The sequence below is a fragment of the Juglans microcarpa x Juglans regia genome, chromosome 2S (assembly GCF_004785595.1).
Source record: "Juglans microcarpa x Juglans regia isolate MS1-56 chromosome 2S, Jm3101_v1.0, whole genome shotgun sequence".
In the NCBI taxonomy this organism is placed as follows: domain Eukaryota; kingdom Viridiplantae; phylum Streptophyta; class Magnoliopsida; order Fagales; family Juglandaceae; genus Juglans; species Juglans microcarpa x Juglans regia.
The window spans coordinates 32,752,895-32,776,520 of record NC_054597.1 but is presented as its reverse complement, the minus strand read 5'-3'; the positions used below and the strand labels follow the sequence as shown (position 1 = coordinate 32,776,520).

The 23,626-nt window shown below is 40.8% G+C and overlaps 1 long non-coding RNA gene and 1 pseudogene across 1 annotated transcript; one reads left to right on the top strand and one right to left on the bottom strand.

Moving 5' to 3' along the window:
- The first annotated feature begins 5,711 nt into the window (after positions 1 to 5,711).
- LOC121252519 lies at positions 5,712 to 6,250 on the top strand. Its single transcript, XR_005938230.1, has 3 exons — positions 5,712 to 5,815; positions 6,127 to 6,178; positions 6,231 to 6,250. It is a non-coding gene; the product is annotated as an uncharacterized LOC121252519 (long non-coding RNA).
- Positions 6,251 to 20,891: 14,641 nt separating this feature from the next.
- LOC121253579 lies at positions 20,892 to 23,399 on the bottom strand (annotated as a pseudogene).
- Between the last annotated feature and the right edge of the window lie 227 nt (positions 23,400 to 23,626).

Below are 23,626 nucleotides of genomic sequence, written 5' to 3'. Positions count from 1 at the left end.
TATCAAGCCTTCAGAAAGTTAAATGTAGTACTGTAACACAAGAGACATGCAGTACTAGAAATCAAATAGATCGAGATCATATGTTCTATAATTTCCTATATATACGTACGTGATCAACACAATGAAAAACAAATTAATTAGGCAGATCAGGAATTAAGCATGCATGCAACAAGCTGCTAGATCAACTCCAATATTGATATTCACTATAAGAAAATTGTTTATTTATAGCCAGTTAGTTTCAAAAAAATGACTATTTACAGTTAAAATGAGTATTTTGATCGCAAATACTCACTTTTCTTGTAGTGATTATATAGTCGCCATATATGCAGCTAATGAAGCATCAATGCACTGATTATTATACTAGTTAGTGATGGTGGCTGGGTTCTCTAGGATTAGGCCCTGAAGGTGTTACCGGAGTACGATCCGAAAACGAGACGGCAGCCTTGTCCACAACGTATTTTGGATATCTGCCACCACCCGTCGGCCACCTAATGGCCTGACCAAGATCAGGCATGACCATGAAAATCAAGAACAAAACCATCACCACTTTTGCAGTAGTATTACTATTGATACTGCTCGAAAGGTGGTTTCTCCTCAAGATGGCCATTGTTTCTATGAAGAAATTAAGGAAAGATGTGATATGTGATAATCGTAAGAGATCGATCGCGCAACTTGGACGGTGGAATTAGAATTTGATGTATATATATAGCGCTATATATATATATATATATATATATATTGGGAACATGTGGCATCATTTTCCGGGAAAGAACGATCGAGCTGCCAAATTAAGGCTTGCTACTTTCTATATGTTGATGAATTTTCATGTCTTCGTCTTTTCTTGCGGGAAAAAAATCTCACGCGCATCATCCATGCTTTTTGTGATAAAGGCCTCAAACTTTAACATCATGAGGGTATATATATATTATTTAATAGCTATTATTTACAAATAATTCACTACGATTTAGAAATGCTATTTAGTAGCTACTATTTACAAACAATTTATTACTATTCATAAATAATTCAGTATTATTTTATTATTATTTATAAATTATTTCATTACTATTTATAAATATAAAATAAAGAAAAAGTTAGGGATCCGCTTGGGACTCCCACTCCTTTTTTTTTTTTTTTTTTTTTTTTTTTTAAACTTAGGGATTAAAAAATATTTTTTAATAATATTATAAATTTTTTTCTTTTTTAAAAATATTTAAAATCATTAAAAATGATGTGATAAAAAAACCTAAAAAAAAAGAACCTTTGAATTGGTCCAGCGGGAGCCGCAGCGGTCGGTGTAGACCCACTCATAAAATAATGATCTTTCGCGCTTAATTCCTTCCTTGAACCTTCTGATCAGCAGTTCCTTAATTTGTAAGCATTTGGGACGTATGTACTTTTACAGGCGTACTAGAGAAGTAAACTAAATTAAGCCGTAATTAATTATTTCAACTCATCGTTATAATTTTTTTAAATTTTAATATAAAATATAATAAATTAATTAATTTTTTTAAATTTTAAAATAATAATAATATTAAAAAATAATATTTTAATAATATTTTACCATCTCAATTTAACTTACTTCAACGTCAAACGTAACTTAAAACGAACGCGAGAATTGCTCACCTTTAACGCAGCAATATCGGGAAGAGTTCCTTAAATTTTAGTGTAAATTAAACGGTTTCAATTGTGTAAGTTCGGGTGAGGCCAGGTACGTATACGCCAGTTTTGCATAAAGAAATTAAATTAAAGGAAAACACCATGCATGCAGCATGCATCTACCGATCTGTCTGCTGAATAAATATTTATTTAATTCGGACAAATATATACTAGATAATTAATTAATGATATGTTTTATAATTAAATTTACTAATTAGCAAGCTAGGTTCCATCCCAACAGCAATTAAACAATCAAAGCATTGGTTCTGAAGCTAGAAAGAAGACAAAAACTCGTGTCATATTCAAGAAATTAGCATATATTTTTTCCGGAGAAATTATAACGTACGCAAATGATGTCGAAATTAAGGTGGGCCTGAATTAACATGATCAAAAGCAGCTAGCTAGCTTAGCCTGAAGTTCGACAACATGGATACCTAGCTCGCTAATTAATTCTCAGTCGATCTGAATAGGCAAAACGGGGCCGCTAAGATCGAGAAGCAGCAGCCCAAAGGAATTATTATTAATTAAATGGGGAACATTAATTATAAACATTAGTGGATACATAGCCAAAAGCAATTAATTAATATAATTTCCTGCAGCATGCATGACTACCATCGATCGATCGTGATCAATGCACACACACATGATGTGGCCGGCAATGCTGCTTTTCATTACTCGATCGGCGAGCAATGGTACAGCTTGAGAGTTGAGACTCGTATTAAAGAGATCATGTGAATGCTTTATATTGTACTCATCAAGTGCAACTACTCATCAAGTAGATTGATATTTTATTTATTTTTATTTTTTTCTTAAGTCTGGATACCCCACCACATTTATTTGGTCACAAAGAGGTCCCGAGTCAAGCCATTTATCCTTCCAAAAAATGCATCCCCTTACGTAAATTCCAACGAGAACACTGCAACACATCCGGGATACATCTAGCTAGCAACCATCTTCCATGTGAGTGTACCACTAGCAGAGGCCACCAAAGATATATGGGTATTCTTAGCATATATGGGTCTTTCACACCCACTTGCATGACATTAATGGTTAAGAAAACCAATTTTATTCCTTAAAATATATATTCTGATACGAGAGAGATTAAAGACATGATTATGAAAGTACGATAAATTATCCAAGGAAAAGAAACACAAAGAGCTAGAAATTTATAAAGGCAGAGGAATCTTGATCTGCATGTGATTAAGAAATGATTAGCCGCCACCAATATATATGCAGTAGGTCGACACAATTATTAACTTTAGTATTAATCCAAGATTATTGGGGGTTTTATACTCTTTAATAACGGAAGCTAGGACGACAAATGATGATTTCTTCCTATTTTTTTTACCATATCCCTCCCGATAGTGCAATGTAGTAGTAGTACTACAGCCATGCACGAAGTTAATTCCGTGAGAGCTAGTCTTTTTGTTATATTAATGCAAAAGTGACGTCGTTGGACAGAATATAAATTATTCTGTAGGCTAGTTTCAACAGATGATCAACATAGAGAAGAAAAAAAATTCTACCAAAATGCAGAGAAAACAACTTTAAATAATATTGATTAATAGTACAATTTGCAATTATTTTATGAAACCCACAAGTCAAATTTAAAGAGCTACAAAATTTGAAATTATGATATTTTTTCAAAAATGGAAAACTCTAAATTATTATATGAGAAATAAACACATAAGTAAACAAGCATCCTACAAAAAACTTGGCCAAAATCAAAATCAGAATCACTTCCAAAACTTGAAACCAAATATTAATTACTAATAAGGCAAAAATGAGCATAAATATATGATTTGATGGAAAATAACTAATATGGTCCTTAGTCCAAGGAATATATTAAGCTTTTCTTTCCATTTTTGTACAGATTCATCTTCTTAAAATAGTATTTCAATACAATCAACATAAAATTTAGCCCTAGATACCCCATATCAATTTGGGTTTGCATCATTCTCACCAGGTTGGAGAGAACCTTGAATTCTAAACTTTATTGTCTCGATATTTTGGATGTCCAATTAGACCAATCTTTCTTTCCTTTTGTTGTACCGTTTCGACGATCATGAAAAAACTAAAATTGATTTGATCGGGTTGAAGTAAAATAATATTAAACATCTTAATTTTTGGATTTGAGAATTTTTAAAAAAAATCCTCAACTCCAAGAAAATCAACATTTTCTCAAAAGTTGTTTCATGATGTTCAAACTTCAAAACTTCACCACTATTTTCTTTTTCTAAGTTTTCTATGTTTTCAATAAAAATAGTCACCTCATCCACTAGGTTATCTTCATCAAGATAGATATCATAGATTGGTATTGAGTTCCACCCTATGGAAGAATGTCTATCCTTAAACTCCTTTTCCTTGAGAGTAGTAAATCCACTCGCGCTCATCCAATAAATCAATGAAACATTCAGCTTGAAAAGTACCAGAAAATCCTGGTACATCAACTCTGAAGTTGAGGTCCCCATAACGCTCATCCATACCACAGTACTCCAAAATAGAGCACGCTTGCAATACAAGTTCTCAAAACCAGAATCGGAATCAAGATCTTCCATCTCATGATCATCGATATTCTACGCCGTTAGACTCCGGGTTAACTCTGCAACCTCTCTATGCAAATCCACAATCATCACATCCTAAAAGCTACGATCATGATGCAAGACTTCCTAGTTCAGAACCTACCCACGACAACCATGACCATGACCACTAGCCATCGAAACTGATGAGATATCACCCCAGGAAAGATGCTGAAACTTTTATGCCAACTGACACCAGACATAATAGAGAGTATTCTGCAAGCTAGTTCTAACAGATGATTGACACAGAGAAGACAAGAGATTCTCCTAAAATACAGAGAAATTAACTCTAAATAATATTGATTAATAGTAAAATTTGAAATTATTTTATAAAGCCCACAAGCCGGACTTAAATTGCTGCAAAATTCAAAATTATGATGATTTTTCAAAACATGGAAAAATCTAAATTATTATATAAGAAATAAACACATAAATAAACAAGAATCCTATCAAAAATTTGGTCAAAATCAAAATCAGAATCATTTCAAAAACTTGAAACCAAATATTTACTAATAAGGCAAAAATGAGCATAAATATATGATTTGATGGAAAATAACTAATATGACCTTTTGTCCAAGGAATATATATATATATTAAATTTTTCCTTCCATATTTGTACATATTGATCTTCTTAAAATAGTACTTCAATACAATCAATATAGAATTTGGACCTAGATATCCCATATCAATTTGGGTTTGCATCAAGGAGCCCTGGCCAAGATCATATCTTCTATTCAAAACCCTATTTGATGATGGATTCTGACGATCGACCCTGTTCTTTGTGCGACGTTTTTTGAATTTATTGGAATCTTTTGCAACTTCCAAGCGACGTGCAGAAATTTCTAGCAAAATCCCACCACGCAGAAATGAAAAAAGTACAAATGATCAAGCTATATACACACAAACATGCACACATATATATAGCTTAGTTTTAGTGATAAACCGGATTTAACTTGAATATTAAGATACTGCGATGAAATTAAGATATGTCATATTAAGATACCGCCGCCGTCCATATATATATATATATGACATGTCATGCTACCCCACTTCGAAAGTTAAGAAAAGGTTTTTTCTCGAGATTGCGCTACATACCTCTTGTCCTTTGTGGTACGTATGTGGAGATTTGCTGGACTTATAATCGCAGACTTTCCGTAAAGACGTCGACGTTCTTGTTGTTAGCCAGATTTATCTTGCTCGGAATGGTAATAGATGGAAGAGAAAGACGAAGAGACCAGAAACATTTGAATTTATATATAGGAACAAGATCATGAACATAATTATTTCCGAAAGATTATGAACATAAGCAACACATGCGCGTTTATTTTATTTTTTGGCGGGGGGAGGACTACATTAGGCATAAGGAAACACACGTTGCGATGCGACATATATAGGAGCTAGATCACTCCACAAAAACACAATTAACTACTTTGTTGAGGGAAAAATTAGTTAATTGACATATTCTTATGAAAACCTGTGTAAAATTGAGTTGTAATAAGTGTTGAAGCAGTGTAACATGAAAAAGATTGAAGTGTGCTAAACATGGCTCAACTGGCACTCGAGCGGGACCTTCCAGAGAGGTTCGCTCGACTTGGGCTCGACTCAGCGCTCGAGCGGAACCCATACAAAGTGATTCGCTCGATGTGCGCTCGACGTGGCGCTCGAGCAGAACCTATCCAGAGAGGTTCGCTCAAGGTGCGCTCGACGTGGCGCTCAGCATAACCCATCCAGAGTGGTTCGCTCAAGGTGCGCTCGACGTGGCGCTCGAGCAGAACCTATCCAGAGAGGTTCGCTCAAGGTGCGCTCGACATGACGCATGAGTAGAACCCATCCAGAGTGGTTCGCTCAAGGTGCGCTCGACGTGGCGCTCGAGCAGAACTTATCCAGAGAGGTTCGCTCAAGGTGCGCTCGATATAACGCTCGAGCAGAACCCATCCAGAGAGGTTCACTAGATTTGCGTTCGACGTGGTGCTTGAGCAGAACTCATCCAGAGAGGTTCGCTCGATGTGCGCTCGACGTCTCGCTCGAGCGGTTTCAGAAAACGTGCGCGCGACCTTCGCTCGACACCTCGCTTGAGCCAATGTTCAAGACAACCTAATTTTGAGCGCCGTGTTTTGCTGGGACTATAAATAGAACATGTTATTTCTGTTCTTTGGGGTGGAGAATCAGAACAAAAACCCTAGTTGCCTCAAGAGCCATAGAGAGAAGCTTTTCCACATTGTTGAATCTCTCTTGGACAAACACATCTCCACCACACCACACTCAAGATCAAATCTTATTCAAAGTCTATTGAAGTGGACGTTTTGTTTGGCTGGAAGGTTTCTGAAGCTGCTAAGATCGAGAGGTTCTCGAGGGATGCTATAGAAAGGTCGGAGTTCCGACACTACATGTGTGTAGAGATCGAGTGGGTCACTCATGATGTTGCAGGCCAAGTTTAGGAACTACAAAGGTTTTGTGAGTCTCTAAATTGGTTGTAATAAACTTTTTCTATAGTAGATTTTAGGTGGTGGCTTACACCCGGAGTGGTTTTAGATTTTGAAGACGTTCTTCAAATGAGTTTCCACTTCGTGACCAAAATCATTGTGTTGATTATTTGTGTTATCTGATTAACTGTTTGTTTGTTTATAATTTTGTAAAGACCAACAAATTTGGTTTACCCCTATTCACCCCCCCTCTAGGTGTAGTGATTGGGAAAATCACTGCTTTTTCAGTTGGTATCAGAGCGGGTTCACTCCGCTGAGATTAAATTCCTGAGTGTGATCTTGCTGTAGTGGTTCTGATGGATAAGTCTCAATCTCTCACTTCACCACCATATTTTGATGGAAACAACTACGCTTATTGGAAAGTTCGAATGAGAGCATTCCTAAAATCTGTGGATGAACGAGTGTGGGTCTCCATAGCAAATGGATGGAGAGAACCAGTTACTATTATTGAAGGAGTTCAAATCCCCAAAAGTGTGGATAACTACTCTAGGGATGAATTAAATGAGTGTGGTTGGAATAACAAAGGCCTGAATGCGATTTTCATGGCTGTGTCCCAGGAGGAGTTCAAGCGAATCTCCATGTGTGAGAATTGCAAAGAAGTTTGGGACATTCTTGAGGTCACCCATGAAAGTACCAAGGCTGTAAAGAATTCTAAACTTCAAATGCTGACCACTAGTTTTGAAGAACTTAGAATGAAGGATGATGAAACATTTGATGCTTTCTATGCCAAACTCAATCATGTTGTCAATTCTAGTTTTAATTTAGGGGACAGAATCCCTGAGAATAGAATTGTGAGAAAATTTCTCAGATCTCTTCCTGAGAGATTCCGTCCCAAAGTCACTGCCATTGAAGAGAGCAAAGATTTGGACAATATGAGGATTGAAGAGCTGGTGGGCTCTTTACAAACCTATGAACATACTCTTCTTGTGCATAAGAAAAATAGGTCCATAACCCTCAACACTATCGATGAATCATCTGATGAGTCATCCGATGAGTTGGCTATGAGTGACAAAGAAGTAGCCTTTTATGCTAAAAAATTCAGGAAGATGTTTGTGTCCAGAAATAGAAAGAACTGGGGCCATAAGAAGAAAAAGTTTGAGAGAGTCAATAAAAATTCCAATTCAGGAAACAAGGAAAGGAGCTCTAAGAAATACAATAGAGCTACCAAAGACAAGGTTCAACCTGATATGCAGTGTCATGAATGTCATGGTTTTGGACACATTCGCCTTGAGTGTGCTAATTACAAAAAGGCCAAAGGGAAGGCAAAGGGAGCTTCCTTGAGTGATAATGGTTCTGAGACAAGTGACTCTTCAGAGAGTCCCTCTCCAAAGAAAAAATTCAACTACATGGCATTCAGTTCTTCTGTTGGTGGCCAAAGTCACAGAAGTGAATCAACGTCTAAAAATGAGAGTACATTCTGAAGTGAATCCGGGGATGAAGATGAGTTGGAGGAAATTTATGAGAAGTTGTACAAGGAATGTGTGAAATTGAGGAAACTCAATAAAGCACATATTGAGAATATAGATATTTGCAAAAGAGAAAAGGAGAATCTCCAAGGTAAATTGAATGAAGCCATTTGTCTAACCGATCAGTTGCAAAAGAGGAATGTGTCACTCGAGGATAAAATAAAAATGCAGGAAAGTGAGTTGATTTTGTTAAATGATAAACTGAAAAACTTTTCTTCTAGGAAACAAAAGCTTGACAAAATTCTAGACCCGAGAAAGTCCTTTGGTGACAAGAGAGGTATAGGATATGATGTGGCTTCAACTTCAAAAATCCCCTGCAAAAATGAAGGAAAAATAATGTTTGTTCCTGCATCGAATGAGAATGGCCAAGCACAAATTTTAAAAAGGGGTAAGAAAACCCGACATGTGCAAAAGTTTGTCCCACCTCCCAAGAGACAAGGAGCTCGCAACATGAGCCCTATATGTCATTACTGTGGGAAGGTTGGTCATGTTAGATCAGATTGCTTCAAGTTAAAAAAATATTATGATCATGCTCCTATATTCTCTAAAAGTAGGACTGTTTATCCTTCTAAAAAGAGTAAGAAGTTCTTGAATGCTCCTATGTACGTCTCACTCTCCATGAGACATGAAATTCATAAGGCAAACCACGCTTGTCACAATTGTGGTAAGATTGGTCACATTCAACCAAACTGTTTTGAGTTTAGGGGCCATCCTAAGAGAATGGAAAAGTCCTACTCAAAAAAAGGGCATCAAAACTTGTGGAGCCAAGTCATGATCTTGACCAAACAAAATGAGATGATCAATGTGAAGTTAGACAAATTGACTACTAGCCAGAAGGCTGATAAGGTGAATCATCCAAAAGTGAGACAAGTGTGGATGAGAAAGGGGAGGAGCATACCAGATATGGTATAGACTGATGGTCATGCATTCATTCATGCATTTTACACTTGTTTAGGTCTTGTATAGTTTTTCTTCATTTTTGTCTTTGTATATTGGTGTGTGTGTTTCTCAACCATCGTGAATAATGTTTTGCACATGAATGTAACAAAGAGTATTAGTGATGTCAATTCTGAAGATTCTAGGTACTTATATCTTTTGAAAATTGTATCATGTACCTTTATAAGTTACAAAGGTTTGAAACATGTATCTTTTGTAATTTGTGACTAGCATCACACACTTCACTCCCTGCTTAGTCAATCGACATTTCATCACTGTGAGTTTTGGGGAGGCAATCAAAAGTGTTAGGAAGCTCTACCTACACACAGAATTGACCACGGGCTAGACAACCTCATTAGTGTTCCCTGCTGCAAAGGAAAAAAAAAAAGAGATGATATTGTATATCATTGAAAAGAAAAAGGGATGTTGCAAATAATAAAAAAAAAAGGGGGAGGGGGGGGGGGGGGGAACAAGTATCTTGTTATTGATACAGGTAATCAAACAGAAGAACCCAGGTTCTAACAGCATTAGGTTTGACTTTCTGCATCTTGGAAGAGCTTCCCAAACACTTATGGTTTCTTGTATAGCCCAACCCCGTTCACACTTTTCGGTTGAAATTCCTTGATTGAGCAAGGACCTTGTTAACACGTATGCCTTTATTACTTGTGGTACTTTGTTTTTATTACCTGCGTGTTTTATGAGGATATGATGCTCTTTTACATTTGATGTGATTTTCAAGCTTCAAAATTGACTTCATTAATTGTTGGATCACACTGAAATTACCAAGAGAGAATTTTGGTCCTTCGCTCGAGCGAAAGTGTTTTAAAAACACCCCGCGTCACTTTCTTTTTCCCCAACCCGTTTCTCTTCTCTGCGCTGTTTCGTCTCCCCTCTTCATGCGACCTCTCCCATTTGTTCTCCGTGTGTTTTTCACTCAACTCCTCCAAAGAAACCTTCTTTAGTCATGGTAAGTTTCTTCCATTTGAGTTTATTTTCCTAATTTCGACATTAGGGTTTGATTATTTTCTCCATTGGTTTGCTGCATTGGGGGATTTTGTTTTTGGATTTTGAAATGGAGATTTCATTTGGCATGGTTTGTTGGTTTGTGAATTGGGTGTAGAGAATGATTCTCTCACTCTTGTATTGAGGAGGTTCATGGAACTCCCAAGGTGTTTTTCATTTGGTTTTTGTTTGCATGCACTCCAAGTGCTCGGTGAAATACCTCAATGATGTTTGGCTTCTCATTTTCATCATTCATTGGCATTGCATTGTTCCCTTGTTCATTCCATGTCTATCCTAGTGTTGGGATAGTGTTTGACATTGAGGATTGGGACCTCCATTGGGTTTAAAACCCAACATTGGCTTAGTTGCATTTGAAGTGCTCAAAAATGCCAAATGGGTTGTTAAATTGTGCTTGTGGGCATGTGCATTGTGCATTTTAAAATGGTTTTTGACAACATTCATGCCTTTGTTTTGAAATGGGTTTTTATAACCTAATTTTGGCAAAGTATACATTGGTTTGAATCATGCATTAGGCATTTTAGACATGCATTGGACATTTCACTTTTCCTTTAGCCTTGTCTAATGGTCACTGATTATGTCCATAGCCAAAAGCATGTCTCGACGTGTTCGTCCACGCCAAAATCATCCTGCACCCGCTCAAGCACTTTTCCACGATGCTCGTGCAAGAGAACTTTACGCTCAAAATTTTTCTAACCGTTCTCCTATTGTCGAGCGGGTAGTCACCCTCGGTGAGCTTTCTGAGACTATTATCCCACATATTTTTGAGTCTTGCCAGTGGCTAGCCTTGACCACTGGTCATCCCACTCCTTCTATGGAGTTGGTTAATGAGTTTTACTCCAACATTCATGCCATCTCTGTTGATGGCTCTTTTGATGTTAGTCTCTGGAACATTGTCTTCCGGGTGACTCCGGGCATGCTAGCGGACTTGCTAAATGCCCCGCGTGTGGCAAATCCTGTGTATCCCTATACACGGACTTCCCCTCCTAGTCCGTTAGTTATTGTTGAGTGTCTAATTGGTCCATTTTTTAGTTGGGATGGTAAGTCACCCATTCTAACGGCACGTTTTCCACTTGATTTTCTCATTCTCAGTAGGATAGTCCTTACAAATCTCTATCCTATTGGTCATCAGAGTGATGTGGGTCCTGACCGTGCCACTCTTTTATATGCACTGATCAACGATGTCTCCATAGACCTGGGGAGTCATCTGTGCTGGGTTATGCTTGAGACTTTTAATTCTCCTAAAACGCGGACTGGTTTACCTTTCGCTTGCCTCATCACTAGGTTAGCCCTCTCTCGGTCAGTTGCGCTTCTTCCACATGAGCCTAGAGTCCCTCTTAAAGCTCCTATTGGTCGTAGGACCATGCAACTGAGTCGGGCTCACATTGCCCCTCAACCTCTGGATGTTGAGCATCCTGCACCACCCTCTTCTCAGCCATCAAGCTCTCGGCCTTCAAGCTCACAACCACATAGCTCGATACCATCCACATCGGCACATGGTTTGACCGAGCCCAGCCTTCAGCAGGTCGTTGAGTACCTTGCCAGCCTTGAAGCCCGGTTTGATGCACGGTTTGATAGCCTTGATGCTAAAGTTAACATCCTGCAGCAGCTTGTGACTCAACGCTTCAATGATATAGAGGAGCGCCATGATGATGATGGCAGTCAGCCTGATGGTGATGATGATGTCTGTCAGCCTCATGGTGATACTTGAGACCCTTGGCTTGTCGTGACAAAAAGGGGGAGTAGTACATATTCATGGGGAGTGGTATAGATATAGGGGGAGTAACAAGAAAGCTGTAGGGGCAGCTTTTGTTTTGTTAGTAATGGTATCACATTATTTTTGTGGGGGAGCAGCTTTGGTTGTTAATTGCATGCTGCTATTGTTTGTCTGTTGAACTCAATGTCTGATTAATTTCTTAATGAAAAGTTTTTTATGAAAACTATGCAACTGACATTGTTTATGCTTATGAGATTATTTCTTGCATATTTTTGGTGGTTCGTTTAACCGTTTGCAAAGTGTTTGCAGAAATTTCTCAACGTGTTCAAAATTTTGTCTAAATCATGGGAATCTTGTTTGGGGTGTGTCAGGATTAGGTCCTATGTATAGGTTAGAGGTTTTGTCGCAGAAATGCCAAAGGGGGAGATTGTTGAGGGAAAAATTAGTTGATTGGCATATTCTTGTGAAAACCTGTGTAAAATTGAGTTGTAACAAGTGTTGAAGCAGTGTAATATGAAAAAGATTAAAGTGTGCTCAACATGACTCAACTGGCGCTCGAGCGGGACCTTCCAAAAAGGTTCGTTCGACTTGGGCTCGACTCAGTGCTCGAGCAGAACCCATACAGAGTGATTCGCTCGATGTGCGCTCGACGTGGCGCTCGAGCAGAACCTATCCAGAGAGGTTCGCTCAAGGTGCGCTTGACATGGTGCTCGAGCAGAACCTATCCAGAGTGGTTCGCTCAAGGTGCGCTTGACGTGGTGCTCGAGCAGAACCTATCCAGAGAGGTTCGCTCAAGGTGTGCTCGACATAACGCTCGAGCAGAACCCATCCATAGAGGTTCGCTCGATTTGCGCTCGACGTGGCGCTCGAGTAGAACTCATCTAGAGAGGTTCGCTCGATGTGTGCTCGACGTCTCGCTCGAGCGGTTTTAGAAGACAAGGTGCGCTCGACCTTCGCTTGACACCTCGCTCGAGCCAATGTTCAAGACAACCTAATTTTGAGCGCCGTGTCTTGCTGGGACTATAAATAGAACAGGTTATTTCTGTTCTTTGGGGTGGAGAAACAGAGCAAAAACCCTAGTTGCCTCAAGAGCCATAGAGAGAAGCTTTTCCACATTGTTGAATCTCTCTTGGACAAACACATCTCCAACACACCACACTCAAGATCAAATCTTATTCAAAGTCCATTGAAGTGGATGTTTTGTTTGGCTGGAAGGTTTCTGAAGCTGCTAAGATCGAGAGGTTCTCGAGGGATGCTATAGAAAGGTCGGAGTTCCGACACTACATGCGTGTAGAGATCGAGTGGGTCACTCATGATGTTGCAAGCCAAGTTTAGGAACTACAGAGATTTTGTGAGTGTCTCTAAATTGGTTGTAATAAACTTTTTCTATAGTGGATTTTAGGTGGTGGCTTACACCCGGAGTGGTTTTAGATTTTGAAGACGTTCTTCAAATGAGTTTCCACTTCGTGACCAAAATCATTGTGTTGATTATTTGTGTTATCTGATTAACTGTTTGTTTGTTTATAATTTTGTAAAGACCAACAAATTTGGTTTACACTTATTCACCCTCTCTAAGTGTAGTGATTGGGAAAACTACTGCTTTTTCATACTTATAAAGCTCCATTAATATGGTCATGAGCTAGTGGCAATGACCATGATCGCCAGGTGTAGGGATGTAAGTACAAGGGTTAGGGCCAGAAGGCCGTGGTATCTCTCGGCCAAGATCTTGTGGAATTAATGACACTTCTTTTGCGCCAAGTAGTACTGATGATGAGTACTTCATCATCATGTCATCCAAAGGCCTTGCATGAGTACTAGTGATCACAAGAGTACTGGTGGTGGTAAAGATCAAGAACGAGAGGAACACCACCTTCGCAACATTGCAGAGATCTGCATTCGGCCTCGAGTACAACAGGAATCCCATTTTGCTAGATCGATCTGGAATACTTAGCTTTCAGCTAATCGATCGAGGAAGATCAAAACGTATGTATGTTTGATCGAAGGCTAGCTAGCTTAATTGTTAATGAAATATGTCCTCGTACCATGCGGTTTATATAGCTCCATGAAGTCGCTCTTTATTGGCCAAATTTGCCATAGGCTCTAGCTTGCTAGCTTGCTAGCTTGATTATAATGTTTCCACTTTTTTTTTATAATATTTGTAAAAGGAACATGACGACAAATATTGCGTGCTGATCAGACCGAGTCATGCATGAGATTGTCTTATTTGAACTTCTAGTATTCTTGTTTTTCTTGAATAGTTACAATTGATTAAATTCATTTAAAAAAGAAAAAAAATTGAAAGCTCAGCAAAACCATTTGTTAAGGGGTAAAATATGCCAAGTCCAAAATGATTCTCAATGCCTAGCCCATCAAGGGGCCATCACTAGAAGACAAAGACAGAGAGAGGGAAGGGGGACAAGAAGGGACTCAGAGGTGAAGGTGTCAGGAAAAAGGGAGGTGTAAGAAAAAAGTAGGAAATGGAGATAGGGTCAGACACGCCAAGCAGACCTCAGCACTACCGAGGCGCACACAAGCAGAGGGTCAAATAAATGAGATAGGGTGCCTACAGATTGGGTTGGCTTCGACTTCTTCTTGAACCTTAGGACAATGAGCTCTAGAGAGAACAACTTCTCCAGCAATTAGATCTCTAGCTCCAATTGTACAATGAGAGCAGAACTAAAAGTTCCATGGTCCCGCTGTGGTGCAGCGTGAGAGCAGAACCGACGGTCACCTATTGAACCGCCGGTGCCGGTTGTCCTCTTAGGAATGGTCCACAACCGCCCCTCATGGCGGGGACCTCACCCCGCTGTGCTAGGACAAGTCTGCCAAAAGCCACCCAATGGCTTGTTGGCGTCTCCTCTAGGGTGGTCGCCGACAACCCCCAACCAGCGGTGACCTTTCTGCAGGCCACGCCTGCATAGAATTGGAGCGGCTTGGGCTCCTCGACCAGCTCACGATCGAGATCTCCTCACCCCCTGGAGGACTGCCACTCCTCGACCATGTACCGCGACCAGTGTTCTCCTCATCAGCCGTGCACCACGAGCAGAGCTCCTCGACCTGAACACTTCTTGGCTGCGGCCATTGACCTCCTCTCCACAGCCACGTACAATGGACTCCACATCCATGGGCATCACAGGCAAGATTCCATGGCCTCTTCTCCACAGCCATGTATACTAGACTCCATGGCCATGGGCATGGTGGGCAGGACTCCACGGCCTCCTCTCCATGGCCACGTACACTGGACTCCACGGCCATGGGTAGGACTCCACGACCATGGGTACTGCGGGAAAGACTCCACGACCTACTCTCCATGGCCATGGGCTCGTTGCTCAGTCTCCTCGGCCAGCCAGTCTCCTCTTTCAGTGACAACTCAGCCAGTGCCCATGGCCAGAGATCTCCTTGACTAGTGATGACTCATCACTTAGACTCAAAGGCCAGTGCATTTGTCGCCAAGCAACTCATCGGCCAAAGACCTCCACTCCACGGCCAATACGTTTGTCAGCAAGCAGCTCATTGACCACTTGCTCCTCACCCCACGGACTCACCTCTTCTGCTTGGGACTCATCACCTCCTATTATCAGGACTCATTTGCACAAGTTGCAAAAAAAAAAAAAAAAAAAAAAATAAAAGAGAAAAAGAAAAAAAAAGAAATGGAAATAAAATGAGGAGCAAGGGAGAAAAGAAATGATAGGCAGTAGCGAGAAAACAACAGCGGACAAAAATTAGTCATAGTGGCCAAGTACTATGGTTTGTCTCCTTCAAAACTTATGTGGATTTTGTTTTCACTAACATGATTATTTTCGGTAGTGTGAAACACCAGTTGTAAGGCTCGACACTGAATCTCCATTGACTACTTACCTCCCCGCTGCATTGAATGTGGTGAGCCTTATTTTCTAAGTTTCATTAATTCTTGGTGTGAACTGCCCTGATTATTCTTGGGTTGCATTGAATGCGACATTTTTTTCTTTCTTAAGTCTCCCTGTCTGTCACTTCTGGGTAGCAATATTTCCAATCGGGCTCATCTGTTTATTGGTTAGTGGTTTCCAGACTGTCTTCCTTGTCGTATGTTCCTATCTACTCATTCCCCTTCAATATACCCAAGGCCCGGCCTATTTCCCATGCCTCGGTTTGGGCCTAGGCCTGGGCATGGACCCGCGGTCAATCAAGAGACTGGGCTTGTACCCCGTGAAGGCCTGCAAGTCCAAGCTAGGGATTGACTTGTTTTCCAAATGGTTGTTGTACAGGGCAGAGCCTGGGGACTTTGGTCCTTTAGTCAATGCATCGCAAGCAGCAACCTTGCACGAGGCTCGACAAGTTGAGGGACTTATGTTCCGAGTGGCTAATATATGGTCAAAGCTCAAGGCTTTGGTCCTTAGCCAATACCCCGCGGCCAATCGAGAGACTGTGCTTGTACCTCACGAAAGTCGACAAGTCCAACCTAGGGATTGGTTTGTGTTTCAACTGGCTGTTGTTCAGGACAGAGCTCGGAGGCTCTGATCCTTAGCCAATGCATCGCAGGCAGCATCCTTGTACGAGGCTCCACAAGTTGAGGGACTTTTGTTTCGAGTAGCTAATATATGGGCAGAGCTCAACACTCTGGTCCTTAGCCAATACCCCCTGGCCGATCAAGAGACAGAGCTTGTATCTGGAAGGTCGGACAGTCCTTGACCTTTCTCGCCTGGTGAATAACTTTGTGGCTGGGCAGTCCTTGACCTTTCTTGCATGGCGACTAAGCGATCCTTGACCTTTCCCACCTAGTGAATGTTTATGTGGTCAGGTGGCCCTTGACCTTTCCCACTTGGCGACTGAGCGGTCATTGACAATTCCCACCTGTTGACTGGGCGGTCATTGACCTTTCCCACTTGGCAAATATTTATGTGGTCGGGCGGTCCTTGACCTTTCCTGCTTGGCGATTCGTTCCAATTGAGTTGTATTGGGTGCCTGAGCAGGGCCCAGATGGCCCATATTGCGGGCGTTTGTTGTTTCAAATCACAGGAAATAACTGCGTTAGTAGAAATAGAATTCACATAAATTTTGAGAAGGGTAATACCGGGAAGTTTTTAGTTGCTCTAGTCTATCCTTCTGTTTTGACTAAAAATCTATCTGCTGTTGATTTATGATTTTCGCTTGGGTGAGTCCAAGCAAAGTGAGATACCAAGTTGTGTTTTCCTGAGCCGTAGAGGTGCATCCCGAGTGGAGGTGACTTCCTAAGCTAAAGGGTTGTCGTGCAGGTGGTATCCCGTGTATGTGACTCCCAAGCTGTAGTTTCCCGAGATGGTGGGGTGTCCTCCGAGGGTTGGTTCTGTCCCCGAGCTGAGGAGAGTTCCCGTGTGGGTGCTTACCGAGCTGAGGAGTCCGTGCATGTGCTTGCCGAGCTGAGGGGCTTTGTCAATGTTTACCGAGCTGTGGTTTGACGAGTAGGTGCATCTCGCATAGATGACTCCCGAGAGGGAGTGACCTTCTCATGCAGATGAGGTGCGGGTGCTTCCAAGCCATTGGGTCCTGAGCAGAAGCAGATGAGCCCTAGGCATTTAAGTGGTGTCCCTAGCAATGGTTTTCCTAGTAGGTGTGGTCCCGAGCAATTGTTTCCGAGCTGAGGAGAGTTCCTGTGCAGGTGTTTACCATGTAGATGACTCCCGAGCGGGAATGGCCTTACCATGCAGATGAGGTGAGGGTGCTTCTTGAGTAGATGACTCCCGAGCGAGAGTAAGGGAGCCCTAGGCAGAGGGTGCCTAGCAGATTATGAGATACCGAGCAGGTAACTCTTGAGCAAAGTGAGGTGCTTTCCTGAGTTGGTGGGGTCCCGAGTAGGTGCATCCCGTGTAGTTTTTCCATAGTAGTAGATTCTTGAGTAGGTGCATTGGGCACTTAAGTGGGATCCCTAGTAAAGTGAGGTGCATTGGGCACTTAAGTGCACAATGCCCACCTGAGTACTGTGTTCTTTGGACGCTGCGATTGTGTGTCACTGTGCATTTTAAGTGCACAGTAGTTGCCTGCTGGTGTCCATGCACAATACTAGCTGTTGATGTCCGTGCACGGTAGTCGCCAACTAGTGTAGGTGCATTGTAGTTGCCTGCCAGTGTCGGTGCACAGTAGTCTCCTGTTAGTGCCCGAGCATGGCGCCTGATTTTTCCATAGTTCACTAGAGTGGTTTACTTGCCTGGGTGTGGAAAGATTTACTCGCCCATTTTCTTCGCTACGTTATTCTTTTTTTGAATGTAAAAATTCAAAAAGCTAAGAATATTTATTTGAAGGAAGCTTTATTCAACATTCCTGAGTACAGTGCACTTGTGGTGCAGTGCTTGCTTGCCACTATGCACTTAAGTGCACAATATCGCCTGCTATTGTCCTGGCAGCGTGACTTCTACGCGGTCGGTTCTTACCGAGCGCTTAATCTTTTTGTGATTCACTGGAGGTTCTTCACTAGCCTAGGCGAGGAAGGTTTACTCACCCATTTTCATCACTACGTTCTTCTTTTTGTGAATGTGGAGGATCTTTACTTGCCCGGGCGAGGAAAGATTTACTCGCCTGTTTTCTTCTTTGCGTCCTTCTTTTTTGTGAATGTGGAGGATCTTTACTCGCTTGGGCGAGGAAAGATTTACTCTTCTGGGCGAGGAAAGATTTACTCGCCTATTTTTTTCGTTGCGTTCTTCTTTTTTATGAATGTAAAAATTCAAAAAGCTAAGAATACATATCTGGAGGAAGCTTTATTCATCATTCCTGAGTACTGTGCACTTGTGGTGCAGTGCTTGCTTGCCACTGTGCCCTTAAGTGTACAGTATTCGCCTGCTATTGTCCGGGCATCGTGACTTCTACACGGTCGGTCCTTACCGGGTACCTAATCTTTTCTTATCCTTTCTTGAACTGACCTTTTGCTTTGGTCCGTCACCCTTTTGTCTGCTCTCTCCATTTTGGTCTATCTGGAAGCCATTAACGCTCGGAGTGTGTCTTTGACATTTGTGAAACCGTTTGCGTGGTCCATAAATTCCCTTAGCGAAGTCGGGGTTTTCCAAGCAATTTTCGTCATGAAAGGGTTGTGAGGCTAAACTCTTCCCAATAACGCTACCAAGATGATCTCCTCATTTTGGTCATCTGTTGGCATGCGTTCTTTGTTAAAGCGATAGAGGTATGCTTTAAGACTCTCATCATCCCTCTGCTTTACTGTTAAGAGATAGGTGGCAGGTCTCCTCCTCTTTCAGCTGGCCATGAACTGAGTTAAGAAGAGATGTGTCAACTTGTCAAAGCTGACAATAGTTTTAGGTCGTAAAGACTCGAACCAAGCTCGTGCCGCTCCCTTCAGTGTAAGGGGAATGCCCTGCAGGCGACCTCACTCGGGAAATCGTGCAAGGTCATATGGGCTTTAAAAGTTTCCAGATGTTCGAAATGGTCTTTTGACCCATCATATGCTTCCATCTGTGGTACTTTGAACCTAGGGGTAGAGGTACCACCATAACTTCAGTGTTGTATAGTAACTCAGCGTTGGCGAGGAGTTGATCCACCGTTGATGGTGGGCCAATCTGCTTAGCCATCTCCTCGCACTTGTTTTGGAGAGTTTGGATTCGGAGGTCCACCCTACGCTGTTCTTCCTCTGCCGCTGTCACTGCCGCATTGGCTCAGTGGCGAATCTCGGAATGATGGCTTTGCTAATCTCCCTCTGGTTCCCCGTCACCCCCTCATAGGATAGCATTCTCGTGACGAAGGGTCTCCACGTCACTCATCAGTTTTTGTATGATTGCAGCTTGCTCGTTGATTCTTCCTTCCATTGTTTCTTCTTCCTATTGCGAGTTCTGGGAGCGAGTTGTCACCAGCATATGAAGAACACTCTATTTATGGGACAACAGAGATCCCACAAACGATGCTACTATTGATGTTGTATTTCGCGGGCCTGGGTGACTCGACCTTAATAGTGCTTAGGTAATGACCTGCACAGGGAAGAAAGGGGACCTTGGGATCAGTTGAACCTCCAAAGTTTAAGTTAGTCTCGATGTAGGAGATGAAGAGAAAATAATAATAGAGATGAGTGTAGAAGTTCGTGGAAGTTCACCTTTTGTTGGCCGCGAGTCTTTTCTATTTATACTTACCGACCTGGTCTCCACAGAAGTGGAGTGTTACCTGTAGGAGATTTGTTCATGTCGAGGTATAGGGCATCTAGGATTGATGTGAGCATTTTGAGCCCATGTTGCATTGAATGCAGTGAGCCTTCTTTTCTAAGTTTAATTAATGCTCGGTGTGAATTGCCCTAGATATTCCTGGGTTGCATTGAATGCGACATTTCTTCTTTCTTAAGTCTCCCTATCTTTCTGGGTAGCAATATTTCCAGTCAGTGAGCTCATCTGTTTATTGGTCAGTGGTTTCTAGACTATCTTCCTTATCGTATGTTCCTATCTACTCATTCCCCTTCAGTATACCCCAGACCCGACCTATTTCCCATGTCTGGGTTTAGACCTAGGCCTTGACATGGACTTGGATCCAACCCAGGGAATAACTCCCTTCACAGGAGTAGTGTTCCCTGTAAAAATCAGATTGACTGAAGTAATAAATTAGTGATAAGCAACTATTTTTAGTTCATTTCCTACATTGACAATAGCATGGGTAATTTGTCGAAAGCATGTTAATTTTGTTTAGTATTTATAAGTACTAGCACCATAATCTTCTCAGGATTATAATACAACAGGAATTGAAATACTTATTCAGCTGCTGAGAAATAGACATGAAATCATGGAATGTAATGCACCGAGGTAGAAGAAGAAGATCATAAATAAATGGTTTGGACAAGTAACAAAACTTCTACAAGAGCATGCTTTGGGCTGATCATGCATCGCCTTTATAGCCCAAATTTTGTTAATAGCTGCTACCTTTAGCTGAACTATAATAGTCAGTTTAAAATTACTATTTTAAAGTAAATTGATGCCTACATCCACAACCTACCTGATTCATGGCCTTACTGCAATTTAAAAGACATATCACAAGATGAATAACTCTCTCCATGGATTTACAAAACAAGATCATTTAGCTCATGTCTTTGAAGTTAGATTCATGAATTTGTCAACATCAGATTCCATTTTTCTTCAAGGAGATGCATTGAGTCACCTAGCACAAACTTATTGGTTAGATCACTTGGAAAGAAGGTCATTAGCTCCTCCTTCAACTATTCTGCTCAACCACCTTGAGTTCGAATGGAGAATGTATGAATAACTTGATCATTGTCCATTGAAACATTTGTCTCTTCAGCTACTGTTGTTCCCTAAATGCTTTGATGACTCCAGAAATCGGGTGAGCATCCAATGGGCAGCTTATCCTCACAACTGAATCGTTTTGTCTATCCTGAAAGTCAAACTCTGGTGCTGGGAGCTTTTTATGCATATTTTTTTCAGCTCCTTTTCAGTTTCCAAAACCTTGATCTTCATCTAGAGATTAGTGATATATGTAATAGCATCACCAAGCAAAGATGCCTTGTCCATCTCAGATATATTCGGGACAACAACTTTTAATGCATAGAATCTCTGATTAAGCTTCTCGCACCTCTACCTCTCTGCTTCCACATGATTCAAAGGTTCTTCTCTCCCATTGGCAGGCTTTGTCCCTCTCTTTATGGGTTTCCGCTAATTAGGCTAAGATGATGATTTATCCCTAGACATCTCTAAACTAGAAACTATCGTTTGGGGATTAAAAGCCCCAACAACCATTTGGTTCAATTGTGGAAACCGTTTTTCCTCATTATCATCAGCTTGACATCCATTAGAAGAATTTCGATAAACATGATTGGTATCTATTGCTTCTACTATGAAAGTTTTTGAAATAAAACCAATGTCGTCTTCAATCTTAGGGGAAATATTAATATTGAGTGAGCGTGATTTTGTACCATCCAGACTAAGTTCATGTCCATAAATCTTTGGAAATACCTACGACTGTACAAAATTGGATTCCTCAAATGTAGTTTTAACTATGTCCACAATATTTTGTTCTTTTGGGACTGACTATTTGATCGAACCAATCTCCACAACTCCAGATTACACAGGCACAAACACCACAGTTTGGAACCTAGCTAGCCTTGCTAGAAATGACATCTGTTGATAATGATGTAAACAACTAGGCATATCTGAAGCCAAAATTGATTTACTAGATGCATACGACTCCCCGAGTCCACAATTAGATGAATCACACCGAAAAGTAAAATACATTGAGGTGGGGTAAAACATCTCAACAGTCAACACTCCATCTTGACTTGTTGCAGAATTATCCTCATCCAACCCACCAAATGAAGCGTGAAGCTTTTGGAGCACGAGATTGTCCACCCCTCTTTCCTCTCAACTCTCTTCAAATTGCCATCCCCACATCTATTTAGGTCTCCAGCTCCCCCACATCTAAGGTCTCGGCAGTATCCATTACCCCATATCAAGGCAGAACCACAAGATCTCAAGTTCACAACCCGCCGCAAAACTGTGTAATTCCAATTGGACCCTTCAACAATCTGGCACAAGCCCTTCTGGACACCCAAAGCCCCAGACATCGGAACTAAATCTGATAACATGTTTTTATAAGCAAATGAAATCAAGAACTCGCACGCTTCTGTACCTACCATTGACTCCACCATGGCCCTATCTTCTTCATTCACCCAAAATTTCTCACCCATCTTTCGCCTACCACAATTATCCTACAAAAACCCTCACCAAGATTCTTAAACTAAAAAACGTTGGAGAATTCAAGTGCACCCAATTAAACACAAAAAGGCCTAAAAAATATAAATATAGGTAAAACTCCATAAACACTTAACCGAATGAAAAAAATATCAAAATCCAAAGATAGAACTACATCTATTAACAGGTGAAATTGAAACTGCCCTGAAGTCTAGTAGATTTCAGCAACTTATCTCCATCCATTTGGTAGGTCTTTCAAACGACCTCTCCAAAAAATCAGATCAATTCCCAGTGAAGCTCATTTCTCACTTTGAATCATAAATACGACATTGAAACCATAAGATTTTAAAGAATCTAGGCCTACCCAATTAGCAGAACTTTGAAAAGATCCCTAACCAGAAAACAGTTCTGTTCATTTCAATGCTCAAATTTTAGGAGTCAAAGCAATTGTTTACAAGAGTCGAGAAGTTTTAGACTTGAAGTAACAGACTTTACCTGAAAATTAAGATTGAGCTTCAAGATCCACCTGTCCCACCTGACTACCACAAACACACCAGACAAGGAGAATGGTTTCAGCTTCAGAAGAGTCAGATCTGAAAGCTGGTTCTTTCTGAATCTTTCCCAATTAGCAGAACTTTGAAAAGATCCCTAACCAGAAAACAGTTCAGTTCATTTCAAAGCTTAAATTTTAGGAGTCAAAGCAATTGTTTACAAGAGTCGAGAAGTTTCGGACTCGAAGTAACAGACTTTACTTGAAAATTAAGATTGAGCTTCAAGATCCACCTGTCTCACCTGACTACCACAAACACACCAGACAAGGAGATTGGTTTCAGCTTCAGATGAGTTAGATATGAAAGCTGGTTCTTTCTGAATCTTTCTGCACTTTACTCCCACATGTCTCTTCGGAGTTTCTTTTTCTCTTGTTCTTATGGATTATTATACTTATTAAATAAAATCTATTTTTTAGGGTTTTGAAGGAAATGATAGTATGGCACCAGTAGATGTTGACAGAGGAAACAATAGTTGGTCTGCAGTTTACATTTTACAAAGGAGAAGAATGAAACGACAGTCGCTTAGTTACCATTGTCTTTTTTTCTTTTTTCTTTTTTTGAGAAAACAACTTCATTCATTG